Genomic DNA, 12,580 nt, shown 5'->3' with positions numbered 1-12,580 from the left:
TTAGTTAATGTCTGAGTGACAAATGTCACCACAATTAATCCTCCTGTGAAGAGAACTATTTCTATCAATGTAGTTATGAAGGGAAGAATGATATCTGGAAATACTTTGGAGTCCTATTTCTGAAATATTGGTATTAAATACCAAAGAATGGCTTAATTATCTTATGTCATTATTTTACTTCAAAGTCTAAAATATTGATAATGAAGTGATTCACAGGGAGTGATGACAGTAACCTTTTACCTTTGTTATGTCTTGAAAGGTCACTTGGTTTTATGGACTTCTATGGGCACTTGTTTCGAGTAATTGTGCACTATATATCAGTGAAATCAGATGTATAATGCCAGAAGAGAAAAAATGCTCCAGCCTAATTTTACCCTATGTCTTCTAGACTGAAGGTCACAATGATGTGTTTTCACATTCACTTAGTTTGCTCAAACAATTACATCTTGGATACCTTCAAGATGACAGAAAATGGTGTAATGAATCTTAAGTTTGTGATCCTCGTGTTTGCCCCATAACACTGTTTTCTTATGTCTCATTGTTCTGTAATTGTTTATTTACTAATTTAGGGGGCCTATCTCCCCCTAAATTATAAGTTCCTTGAGATGATGACTGTGTCTTCTTCCTCTTTGAATCTGCATGTTCCTCTTTGGATTTTCAATACAGGCACATTACCTTGAACACAGTAGGCATGTGCCATCCATTTGTGGAGTGAAGAAAGGAAAAAAAGAGGGAGAGAGGGAAAGAGTGATGGAAGGGAGGGAGAGAGAGGGGAGGAAGGAAAGAAGGAAGAGAGGAAGGAAGGAGGAATGAATTCTGCTGCATCCTCTTCTTAAACTAACAGACTCCATCCTTGTAGTCCTAGCAATGACATACATATGAAGGAAATGTGAATTCTAGATGAAGATATCACACAGATACAATTGATACCAACAAAAGACATCAGCACAATGTTCTGCTGCTATGAAACTTAGAGAAAATTCCTCTGGTTACAGTGTGCTTGGAGTTCTATTTAATTAGGTTAATCAAGCATGAGATCATACTGATCACTGTTTTTTTTTCCTTTTATACATCTTTATTGGAGTATAATAGCTTCACAATGCTGTGTTAGTTACTGTTGTACAGCAAAGTGAATCGGCCATATGAATACATATATTCCCATATCCCCTCCCTCTTGAGCCTCCCTCCCACCCTCCCTATCCCACCCCTCTACGTGGTCACAAAGCACCAAGCTGATCTCCCTGTGCTATGCTGCTGCTTCCCACTAGCCGTCTATTTTTCATTTGGTAGTGTATATACGTTGATGCTTCTCTCACTTCCCCCTCCCCCGCCCCGCATCCTCAAGTCCATTCTCTATGTCTGCATAATTTTAAAATACTCAAGTAGTGTTTATTAAGTGTCTAGCACAAGTCTGATATTGTGCTATCCACTGAAAGAAAAGCAAAAGAAGTTGTGCAATCATCCATTCATTCAGCATTTATTATTTAGTAATTTGCCAGATGTGTTGAACACTTTCCCTGCCCTTGAGATAATTACATTGTTCCTGGGGAACCAAGGCCTGCAAGTGTAAAATAGGACACTGAGAACGCTGGCATAAATATAAGCATTTAATGATAAAGGTAGTATTAGCCAACATTTAGTAAGTGCTTACTATGTGTCAGTCAAGGTGTCAAGCATTATACATGCATTACTTTATTTAATGTTCACAGTACTTTATACTATGTCATTGAAATACCCATTTTACAGCTGAGAAGTCTCAGCCCAAAGCATTTAAATAATTTGCCAATTAATTTGAACCAATGGTCTTTCTGGCTCCGAAATTCATGCACTTAACCATTATGCTCTACCGTCTCTGGTCACCTGCCTAAATTTTTGGAAGTAGACAATATACTCTAAGGAATAGAGATTCTGTTTTGGTTAAAATTAATCTTTTTTAAGTTTCATGGAGTAGACAAAACTTGAGATACAGGTCCTGAAGTGTGGGCATGATTTATATGATTTGAATAAATAGAAGGAAGAATTGGTAATATCAAACTGTGAAATAGTAAATCCAAATATGAAAATGTGGAATAGTAAATCCAAAAACGTCAATGCAAATTTATGTGAAATGATGAGATCTGTCTAAGAGCAGATAATTTAATGGGATGGATGACTTTGGACCGTGAGTCTACCAAGACCAATGGATATGCTCAAGATGGCAACCTAAAACTAATGAACCACCATCCTCCCCTCCTCCATCAGCCCTTTCTTAATGACACCAAGTTCTGTTCACTTAGCTTTTGAATCAGTTTTCTCCTTTCCACGTCCATCAACAAAACCTTAGTTCCCAACTACACAATTTCTTTCTCGGATTTGTGCTCCAACATAACTTACTTTCATGCAAAGTATTAAATCTCTCTCTAATCCTAAGTTTTCCTATTAGAGAAGTGAATAGGAGAATAAAACCTGTTTCAAGGCTAGTATGTGCATTGAATAAAACAATACATGAAAAGTACATAGCTCAGTACTATTTTCCTGGCACATAGTATGAACTCAATAAATATTAGTTTTGCCATCTTCTTATCTCATCTTTTTATAATGTCTCCTCTGTTACCTATCTCCTAAAATACTGCTAGAGTTAATGTTTCCCAAAATGCACATCTCATCATTTCAGTTTGCTGCTTTAAAATTTTCCAGTGAGATGACCTTCAAAATGGTGGAGAAGTAAGACATGGAGATCACCTTCCTCCCCACAAATACATCAAAAATACCTCTACATGTGGAACAACTCCTACAGAACACCTACTGAACACTGGCAGAAGACCTCAGATTTCCCAAAAGACAAGGCACTACCCATGTACTTGCCATGTGGCTGACAGTGTCTCGGTGCTCTGGCCAGGTGTCAAGCCTATGTCTCTGAGGTGGGAGAGCCAAGCTTAGGACATTGGACCACCAGAGACCTAATGGCCCCATGTAATATCACTCGACGAGAGCTCTCCCAGAGATCTCCTTCTCAACACTAAGACCCAGCTCCAATCAATGACCAGCAAGCTCCAGTGCTGGACCCCATATGCCAAACAACTAGCAAGGAACACAACCCCATCCATTAGCAGAGGGGCTGCCTAAAATCAGACTAAGTTCACAGACACCCCAAAACACACCACCAGACGTGGTCCTGCCTACCAGAAAGACAAGATCCAGCCTCATCCACCAGAACACAGGCACCAGTCCCCTCCACCAGGAAGCCTACACAACCCACTGAACCAAACTTAGCCACTGGGGGCAGACACCAAAAACAACGGGAACTATGAACCTGCAGCTTGCGAAAAGGAGACCCCAAACACAGTAAGTTAAGAAAAATGAGAAGACAGAGAAATACACAGCAGATGAAGAAGCAAGGTAAAAACCTACCAGACCAAACAAATGAAGAGGAAATAGGCAGTCTACCTGAAAAAGAATTCAGAGTAATGATAGTAAAGATATCCAAGATCTTGGAAATAGAATGGAGAAAATACAAGAAATGTTTAACAAGGACCTAGAAGAACTAAAGAGCAAACAAACAATGATGAACAACACAATAAATGAAATTAAAAATACTCTAGATGGGATCAATAGCAGAATAACTGAGGCAGAAGAATGGATAAGTGACCTGGAAGATAAAATAGTGGGAATAACTATCACAGAGCAGAATAAAGAAAACAGAATGGAAAGGAATCGAGGACAGCCTCAGAGACATCTGGGACAACATTCGAATTGTACCAACATTGTACATGTTGGTACAACATGGTAAATGTACCAACATTCGAATTATAGGGTTCCCAGAAGAAGAAGAGAAAAAGAAAGGGACTGAGAAAATATTTGAAGAGATTATAGTTGAGAACTTCCCTAATATGGGGAAGGAAATAGTTAATCAGGTCCAGGAAGCGGAGAGAGCCCTACAGAAGATAAATCCAAGGAGAAACATGCCAAGACACATATTAATCAAACTATCAAAAATTAAATACAAAGACAAAATATTAAAAGCAGCAAGGGAAAAACAACAAATAACATACAACAGAATCCCCATAAGGTTAACAGCTGACCTTTCAGCAGAAACTCTGCAAGCCAGAAGGGAGTGGCAGAAAATATTTAAAGTGATGAAAGGGAAAAACCTGCAACCAAGATTACTCTACCCAGCAAGGATCTCATCCAGATTCGATGGAGAAATTAAAAACTTTACAGACAAGCAAAAGCTAAGAGAATTCAGCACCACCAAACCAGCTTTACAACAAATGCTAAAGGAACTTAGCAAGAGAAGGAAAAGACTGACAATAACAATAACAAACCCCCCAAAATTAAGAAAATGGTAATAAGAACATACATATCGATACTTACCTTAAATGTAAATGGATTAAATGCTCCAACCAAAAGACATAGACTGGCTGAAGGGATACAAAAACAAGACCCGTATATATACTGTCTACAAGAGACCCGCTTCAGACCTAAGGACATACACAGACTGAAAGTGAGGGAATGGAAAAAGATATTCCATGCAAATGGAAGTCAAAAGAAAGCTGGAGTAGCAATTCTCATATCAGACAAAATAGACTTTAAAATACAGACAGTTAGAAGAGACAAAGAAGGACACTACATAATGATCAAGGGATCGATCCAAGAAGAAGATATAACAACTGTAAATATTTATGCATCCAACATAGGAGCACCTCAATACGTAAGGCAAATGCTAACAGCCATAAAAGGGGAAATTGACAGTAACACAATCATAGCAGGGGACTTTAACACCCCACTTTCACCAATAGACACATCAACCAAAATGAAAATACATAAGGAAACACAAGCTTTAAATGATACATTAAACAAGATGGACTTAACTGAAATCTATAGGACATTCCATCCAAAAACAAAAGAATACATTTTCTTCTCAAGTGCTCATGGAACATTCTCTAGGATAGATCATATCTTGGGTCACAAATCAAGCCTTGGTAAATTTAAGAAAACTGAAATCATATCAAGTATCTTTTCTGACCACAACACTATGAGACTAGATATCAATTACAGGAAAAAAACTGTAAAGAATACAAACACATGGAGGCTAAACAATACACTACTTAATAATGAAGTGATCACTGAAAAAATCAAAGAGGAAATCAAAAAATACCTAGAAACAAATGACAATGAAAACACGACGTCCCAAAACCTATGGGATGCAACAAAAACAGTCCTAAGAGGAAAGTTTATAGCAATACAATCCTACCTCAAGAAAAAAAAAATCTCAAATAAACAACCTAACCTTACACCTAAAGCAATTAGAGAAAGAAGAACAAAAGAACCCCAAAGTTAGCAGAAGGAAAGAAATCATAAAGCTCAGATCAGAAATAAATGAAAAAGAAATGAAGGAAACAATAGCAAAGATCCATAAAACTAAAAGCTGGTTCTCTGAGAAGATAAACAAAATTGATAAACTATTAGCCAGATTCATCAGAAAAAAAGGGAGAAGACTCAAGTCAACAGTATTAGAAATGAAAAAGGAGAAGTAACAACTGACACTGCAGAAATACAAAGGATCATGAGAGATTACTTCAAGCAACTATTTGCCAATAAAATTGACAACCTGGAAGAAATGGACAAATTCTTAGAAAAGCACAAACTTCCGAGACTGAACCAGGAAGAAATAGAAAATATAAACAGAGCAATCACAAGCGCTGAAATTGAAACTGTGACTAAAAATCTTCCAACAAACAAAAGCCCAGGACCAGATGGCTTCACAGGCAAATTCTATCAAACATTTAGAGAAGAGCTAACACTTATCCTTCTCAAACCCTTCCAAAAGATAGCAGAGGGAGGAACACTCCCAAACTCATTCTACGAGGCCACCATCACCCTGATACCAAAACCAGACAAAAATGTCACAAAAAAAGGAAACTACAGGCCAATATCACTGATGAACATAGATGCAAAAATCCTCAACAAAACACTAGCAAACAGAATCCAACGGCACATTAAAAGGATCATACACCATGATCAATTGGGGTTTATAACAGGAATGCAAGGATTCTTCAATATACGCAAATCAATCAATGTGATAACCCATATTAACAAATTGAAGGAGAAAAACCATATGATCATCTCAATAGATGCAGAAAAAGCTTTTGACAAAATTCAGCACCGATTTATCATAAAAACTCTCCAGAAAAGTAGGCATAGAGGAAACTTACCTCAACATAATGAAGGACACATATGACAAACCCACAGCCAACATCTTTCTCAATGGTGAAAAACTGAAACCGTTTCCACTAAGATCAGAAACAAGTCAAGGTTGCCCACTCTCACCACTATTAATCAACATAGTTTTGGAAGTTTTAGCCACAGCAATCAGAGATGTAAAAGAAACAAGAGGAATCCAAATTGGAAAAAAAGAAGTAAAACTGTCACTGTTTGCAGATGACATGATACTATACATAGAGAATCCTAAAGATGTTACCAGAAAAGTACTAGAGCTAATCAATGAACTTGGTAAAGTAGCAGGATACAAAATTTGTACACAGAAATCTCTTGCATTCCTACACGCTAATGATGAAAAATCTGAAAGAGAAATTAAGGAAACACTCCCATTTACCACTGCAACAAAAAGAAAAATATACCTAGGAATAAACCTACCTAAGGAGACAAAAGACCTGTATGCAGAAAACTATAAGACACTGATGAAAGAAATTAAAGATGATACAAACCAATGGAGATATACCATGTTCTTGGATTGGAAGAATCAACATTGTGAAAATGACTCTGGTACCCAAAGCAATCTACAGATTCAATGCAATCCCTATCAAACTACCACTGGCATTTTTCACAGAACTAGAACAAAAAATTTCACAATTTGTATGGAAACACAAAAGACCCCAAATAGACAAAGCAATCCTGAGAAACAAAAATGGAGCTGGAGGAATCAGCCTGCCTCATTTCAGACTATACTACAAGCTGTAGCTTGTAGTGCTCAAGACAGTATGGTACTGGCACAAAAACAAAAATATAGATCAATGGAACAGGATAGAAAGCCCAGAGATAAACCCACGCACATATGGTCACCTTATCTTTGATAAAAGAGGCAAGAATATACAATGGAGAAAAGACAGACTCTTCAATAAGTGGTGCTGGGAAAACTGGACAGCCACATGTAAAAGAATGAAATCAGAACACTCCCTAACACCATACACAAAAATAAACTCAAAATGGATTAAAGACCTGACTTTAAGGCCAGAAACTATCAAACTCTTAGAGGAAAACATAGGCAGAACACTCTATGACATAAATCACAGCAAGATCCTTTTTGACCCACCTCCTAGAGAAATGGAAATAAAAACAAAAATAAACAAATGGGACCTAATGAAACTGAAAAGCTTTTGCCCAGCAAAGGAAACCACAAACAAGACAAAAAGACAACCCTCAGAATGGGAGAAAATATTTGCAAATGAAGCAACTGACAAAGGATTACTCTCCAAAATATACAAGCAACTCATGCAGCTCAGTATCAAAAAAACAAACAACCCAATCCAAAAATGGGCAGAAGACTTAAATAGACATTTCTCCAAAAAAGGTATACAGATGGCCAACAAACAGATGAAGGGATGATCAACATCACTAACCATTAGAGAAATGCAAATCAAAACTACAGTGAGCTATCACCTCACACCAGTCAGAATGGCCATCAACAAAAATCTACAAACAATAAATGCTGGAGAGGGTGTGGAGAAAAGGGAACCCTCTTGCACTGTTGGTGGGAGTGTAAATTGACACAGCCACTATGGAGAACAGTATGGAGGTTCCTTAAAAAACTAAAAATAGAACTACCGTATGACCCAGCAATCCCACTCCTGGGCATATATCCAGAGAAAACCATAATTCTAAAAGAGTCATGTACCACAATGTTCATTGCAGCACTATTTACAATAGCCAGGACATGGAAGCAACCTAAGTGTCCATCGACAGATGAATGGATAAAGAAGATGTGGCACATATATAAAATGGAATATTACTCAGCCATAAAAAGAAACAAAATTGAGTTATTTGTAGTGAGGTGGATGGACCTAGAGTCTGTCATACAGAGTGAAGTAAGTGAGAAAGAGAAAAACAAATACCGTATGCTAACACATATATATGGAATCTAAAAAAAAAAAAAAAAAAGGTTCTGAAGAACCTATGCGCAGGACAGTAATAAAGACCCAGACATAGAGAATGGACTTGAGGACACAGGGAAGGGGAAGGGGAAGCTGGGACAAAGTGAGAGATTGGCATTGACATATATACACTACCAAATTAAAATAGCTAGCTAGTGGGAAGCAGCCCCATAACACAGGGAGATCAGTTCGGAGCTTTGTGACCGCCTGGAGGGGTGGGATAGGGAGGGTGGGAGGGAGGGAGACGCAAGAGGGAGGTGATATGGGGGACATATGTATACGTATAGCTGATTCACTTTGTTATACAGCAACAACTAATACAACAAAGTAAAGCAATTATGCTCCAATAAAGATGTTAAAAACATAAATCAATAAGAATAAAAAAATGTTTTAATTAAAAAAGAAATAAAAACTTCCAGTGATTTCTCTTTGCATCCAGGATGAAATTCAAACCACTTAGTCTGGTACTAGCCTTGTAGGCCATTCATTCATTGGTAGATTAGTTTCATTTTAAAAATAAGTAAGCACCTCTTATGTGCCAGGAACTTTTCTAGATGTGCAAACAAAAACAGCTACAAACCTGGTAATTCAAAGTCTAGAGCTCAAGATGAAGTTCTGGACTAGAAATAGTTTGGGGTTCATCATCATTAGGGTGAAACTATGGGGCTGGTTGAAATTGCTGATGGAGAACATGAAGCTTGAGAAGAAAAAAGGGTCAAGAATAAAACCTTTGAGATAACCAACATTTGTTGTGATGTTGATCAGGATAGACAAAGAAGAGTTCATGAAGGAAATTAGAAGGAACAATTGGGAGAAATACAATGGGAACATATGAGGCTGACAATAGCCAAGGAGGAGGAAGAAAGGAAGGAGACAGTAGTCAACGACATAGGTAAGTAGACCCTGCAATGAGAAAGCCATCAGTAACGTGTGCCCTGGCAAGGGTAGAAACCTACCTGCAACAGCTAGAAAAGAGAATGGCAGGTGAAACAATGAAAGCAAGGTTATGGGCTATATTCTTAGGTGCTTCTTGGTGAAATGAAAGAGATACATCCCTCTATGCCCACCCCTGCATCTCCACACAGCCAAGAGCAGAATTTTCTTTAAAGAAAGATTTCATTTGCCAGGAGCTTTCAACCCTGCCTGCTAATTAGAATCACTTCAAGATAGTTTAAGAAATAATGACACTGTGCCTAAATTCTTATCCAGTTGATTTGGAAATAGATCTGACATTAATATTGTTTTAAAGCTTCAAAAGTGATTCGAATTTGCAGCCAGGTTTAAGGACCATTGTCATAGACAACAAGGAAGAAACGAATCACAAGCCTTCTGGCTATCTCATGAAAGAAATGGGTAGAATCCTGTTGCGTGGCAGGGACTTTGAGTAATAATAACTAATATGTTTTACGTGTTTATGCTGCACTGTGCCCAGGAGTTGATGTACACCATCTTAATGTATCCTTACCATCACCCTGTGAGTACGAGTATGATAATCATCCCCATTATATGGCTGTGGAAACTGAGGCTCAGGAAGGTTAGGACTTTAGCCAACGTTAGCCAGCTGGTAAGAGCAGAGCCAGGTTTCACAGGAACCCAGTCTGTTGATTCCAGTTTCCTGTATGCCTAACCTGCTCAATCCCACCACAAAAGCACTGTGGTTGACAACACAGAATAACTGTGACTATACAGACAAAAGCAAAAAACCAGAAGTGAAAATTTAAGACTAACAACACAAACCAACTCTATTGTAGGTTCTACTAGAACATTCAGAAGTACTATGCTGTTAATTTCCAAAGTTATCCCTACATCATTGACTTGGCTAACTCTAGACTGCAGAAATTTAATTAGCAGGTCCAACACAATCCAGATAAACCACTAGACAGATAATTAATTTTGCTTAAACTAACACTGAACCTGAACGGCACTTCTATTCTACCTTCCTAAGTGACCCCAAACCGAATGGATGTGATGACATAAACTTAAATAATGATTTAGTAGAGCAATTACCAGAAGTTAAAAATGTTCTCCTAAATGATCTGCATGATAGAGAGTCCTAAATTTGCACGTAAGTGAAAGTTTATAAATTATTCAAGACAGGTGAGTGGAAGGGTATCACCAGCCGCCCTAAATTGTAGCTCATTGTAACTAAAATTCATTCCGTGGCACACACACGTACAAATCACACCTGTCCTCAAGGAGTAGACGTAAATATGTTAGCACGTGTGTGTATGTGTGCAGTATTCACATGTTCCCTAACATGGAAGAGCTTAGGTCAATCACAGCATCTACGGTCGCCCTGACAGCCACAGCATTTTAGGGGCTAAGTAAACAATGGATACTTTTTTAATTTGCAAGTGACAGGATGAAGAATATTGTGGATTTTCCCCACCAGACTATAACAATATTAAGGTAAATCAAATTTTGCACCTCATTTATTTAACAATGTCATTTTTCAGTTGCTATAGGGTTTTTTAGCCTCTCAGAACACAAGGCTGCACAAATTGCCCAGAACTTATTTTTGCAAAGAAAAAAAAAATTGTCACCTCTTGAACACTTAATTATAATTGGTTATGCTTCTTTTCTTTTATTAAAAGATAATTTATGAAAGACTATTTCAAGATTGTCTAAAATGCTGCCTTTGGAAAGACTGAAGCAAGGGAATGTAATCACTATGTAATGTAATCAGAATATGTAATTAACATATAATCATAAAAGAAGAAAATCGTCTCACAGCATCTGTGCCCCAAAGTCAACAACAGGACTGTATTTAAAAGGCTATATATGTTTTTAAAAAATATTTTTAATGAAGATAATACGGTATTTTATAAAATATTTTCTCAATTTTTTTTTTAAATTTCAAACAGAAAATTTAAAAATTTGACCTAGAACTTAGTACCGGAAGGATGCTGCCTCTGGTTTTCAAATCACTTCACACATCCCTCCATATTCCCCAGCTCCCACTGAGCTCCCAATCATTCTCCATCCCAAATGTTTCTCCAGTCAAATCCTCCTCCATCCACCCCATACATTTCTTCTTTCTCTTGAGTCTTTGTTTGCTACTGAGGGCCATCCTCCAAAACCAATACTTCGTTATTTTTAATTTCTGGTCAATTTTTTTTCCTAGTTAAGGATCCATAAGAACATAGAGAAATGCAATCACGGAAAATCACTGAGGATGGGGAGGTCACATAATTTTGTACCCCAAATCCACGACAAAACACAGGACAAGAGACAAATTTGATTGAGTGATAAAGGTAATACTAAGAATCATAATAGCAAACAAAATTCAGAATCGAGTGCCTTGTATATGTTCTCCTAGTTGTAGACATGAGGTGGTTTCAAATTTATTTCTTTAAAAAAAAATGCAACAAGGGCTCCCCTAGTGCCGCAGTGGTTGAGAGTCCGCCTGCCGATGCAGGGGACACGGGTTCGTGCCCCGATCCGGGAAGATCCCACATGCCGCGGAGCAGCTGGGCCCGTGAGCCATGGCCGCTGAGCCTGCGCGTCTGGAGCCTGTGCTCCGCAACGGGAGAGGCCACAGCAGTGAGAGGCCCGCGTACCGAAAAAACAAACAAAAACAAACAAACAAACAAAAAAGCAACAAACTTCTTGTACATATCTCCCTGGATACATGTGTGAAGCTTCTTTAAGGCAGGTACCTAGCAGAGTTGCTAGGTGGTAGGGTGTACAAATATTCCAGACAGCCACGTACTACTCAAAGCCTTTCCAGAGTGGTTTTAACAGTTAAATGGTTGGGAGAATTCCTTTTCCTTAATCCTTGCCGACTCAATATACTCTGGCATTTTAATTTTTGGCAATCGAATGTGTCAGAAAGGGTTCTTTGTTTCTTCAGTTTGTATTTCTCAAATTATTAATAAAGTTAAATTTCCTTTTATAGGTGTTTTGACCAATTTGATTTCCTCTTCTCATTGCTGTCCAGATTCATGTGTTTAGTTTTCTAGAGCGTTTTCTGTCTCTCTCTTATGGATTTCTAGGATTTCCTTCTATCTTTATATTAAAGGTATTAATTATATAGCATTAATATATGTTAACATTTTCTCTCAGTTTTCACACTCCTTTAACTACATATTATGTTTGTTATTGTATAAATTAAAGCTTTAATTTTGGTGTGGTCAAATTTATAAATCTCGTTTTTTGTACCTTGTTTAAGACATCCTTTTTTATTCCCAGGTGATAAATCTATCTCCTGTATTTTCTTCTAACAGCTTCAAATTTTTGGTTTTCATCTTTGTGCATTTAATCCACACAGAATTCATTTGTATAGATAGAGTGAGAAAGGGAACCAATTCTATTTTTTCCATATTGAAAGCCATTTATCTCCTTATCACGTATTAAATAGTCCATCTTCTGCCCACTGAGTTGTATCGGCACCTCTCATATAAGTTCCCACATAAGATAAATCCTCTACT

Source organism: Stenella coeruleoalba (genome assembly GCF_951394435.1).
Source record: "Stenella coeruleoalba genome assembly, chromosome: 12".
Taxonomy (NCBI): domain Eukaryota; kingdom Metazoa; phylum Chordata; class Mammalia; order Artiodactyla; family Delphinidae; genus Stenella; species Stenella coeruleoalba.
The sequence above is the reverse complement of the archived record's forward strand: the minus strand, read 5'-3'. Positions refer to the sequence as shown.